The sequence below is a fragment of the Triticum dicoccoides genome, chromosome 2B (assembly GCF_002162155.2).
Source record: "Triticum dicoccoides isolate Atlit2015 ecotype Zavitan chromosome 2B, WEW_v2.0, whole genome shotgun sequence".
NCBI lineage: Eukaryota > Viridiplantae > Streptophyta > Magnoliopsida > Poales > Poaceae > Triticum > Triticum dicoccoides.
This window is the reverse complement of record NC_041383.1, coordinates 685,399,964-685,402,152: the sequence shown is the minus strand read 5'-3', so window position 1 is coordinate 685,402,152 and position 2,189 is coordinate 685,399,964.

Here is a 2,189-nt window from a genome sequence, read left to right as displayed (position 1 = left end):
GTCCAACTTCACCAGTTGTGCCTGCCAGCCCATCGCAAAGGCCGTCTTCACCAATTGCACTGTCAGCATCTGAGATTCATGAAGCTGTGAAGAAAGTTGTGGTCCAGGAGCTTGGTATACGCGTGGCTGAAAAGGAAACTGGTGCCTCCGTCCCTCTGTCGACCTTGCGGAAGGAGGCCCCACGCAGGTGAATTATTATTTTCCAATGTCCTTCTTATTAATTATGTGCCTGAAACAACATGGTAAATACAGTTGTTTGAGTAAGGTAGTTTGGGTAATTTCATGCCGGTGATCAACTTGCTTATTTTTCATCTGCAGGGCCCCTGGCAAACAATCTGTTGCTGCTAAGGATTCAGGGATTGCACCAGTGAAAAGGTATTCAAATTGTTACTTTCGTTTATGTTCAGCAGATATTTTGTTCTTGTTGTCTGATAACTCATGTTGATGAACATTGATAACTCAACTTTGCCCCCTGGTAATTTAGAGTTTCCAATCTTGATAGTTGTATGTGCTTGTAACATTTGGTTATTTTTTTCATTCAGTGCACCTATGAAACAAGTTACTGCTGTTGAGGGTTCTCCAAGTGTACCAGGAAAAAGGTGTTCACATACCTATCTAGTTTGCAGTTATTCAAAAATAATTGTTGGTTTTTTTGTTCATATGATTTGATAACTTTATATTTCTAGTCCTTGATAACTTTGTAATTTTTTCCCTGGATGCTACTTATACCTGAAGTATGTGACATCCTTTTTTGATTGAAGCATGTGGTAACTCAGGTTTAACAACATGTGTAATCTCACTACTACCCTTGTGTACCGATTTTTTCAGTCGTTCAAAAGATAAAAGTGCAGTGAAAAAGGTGAAATTCGCCAAGATCAGATCCTCTCCACGACTAAGGGCAACATTGTGCAGACAACGTCATCGGAGACAACAGAAGTTATCCATCTTGATGAATCTCCCACGGCGACATCTCCGTCTGAAAAAGCAGCAGCATCTAGCGAGGGTGCATCTGATGCTGTTGCAGCGACATCGGCTGGTGTTTCTGATGATGTTGTTTTTCAGCTAGCTGCAGCGGCAACTGTTACTGCTGCTGTTGAAGATATCGCCAGCGTGGCTGTAGCTATTGAATGCGAAGATGAAGTCGTCCCTGATATAGCGCATGTTGGAAGTGAAGGTAGTTCTGTTCGCCATCACATTTGTTTTTTGTTTCTTGTATTTTTTTGATGTTTTTTGTTGACGATATGTTTAATCTTTTTCCGCTGTAGCTGAGAAAGTTGTGGGAAGTACCAGAGACAATATGCCTACTGATACGGCTAGAGCTGGAGGTGAAAAGAATGATGCCGATAATCCTGTTGTCATAGGTTGGTAACTTAATTTTCTTATGTTGATAACTTGTCTGTCTAATACATGATAACTCGAGATATTGTTTCTGGCACTAACAAATACAATGTCATCTACATGTTTTCCTGATGCCTTTTTTCCTTATTTGTGTGTTACTTGTGATGTTTTGAAGCAGCAGCTGACCCTGCATTGGAGTTGAGCACTCCTGGAGCTGGAAACTACGATGGTAATTTTACGCCACCCAGCTCCTCTCTTGGGCTGGATGCCATCTTTGGTGCGAGTCCTCAAGTGCCACCATCTACTGAAGCAACTGCAACGGCTCAAGCTGCACCAACGTTGGCTCAAGTACCACCTGCAGCACCAGAAGCACCTGCGGCGGTGCCATCTGCTCAAGTACCACCTGCAGCACCAGAAGCACCTGCGGCGGCGCCCTCTGCTCAAGTACCACCTGCAGAACCAGCTACTGGCCCTGACGCCGTTCTAGGGCTCGCAGCTCCTGTTGATGCTGACTCAAAGGGCAAGGCAATGATGAAAGTTACCAAGGCTCAATCGGTTGCTTGGGCTCCGCCACCCAACAACTCTGGTAAGTGAAGACCTTGTGTCTTCGCTTTTATGCCGCGAGAGTGATGGATTGAGATATGTCAGTGTTCATCGTATTGTTTTGTGCCTTGGTGTGCTCTTTTTATTTATGTGTTTGGAACTTTCTATCATTCCGTGTGTATGGATGAATGTAATACTACTTCTATGCTTTGTGTGATGTAAATGAACATATGTGCTTTCAGTACCCGTAATATATGTTTCTGTTGTGTCCGCTACAATATTTTGTACGATGCTAGCATAGACGATAA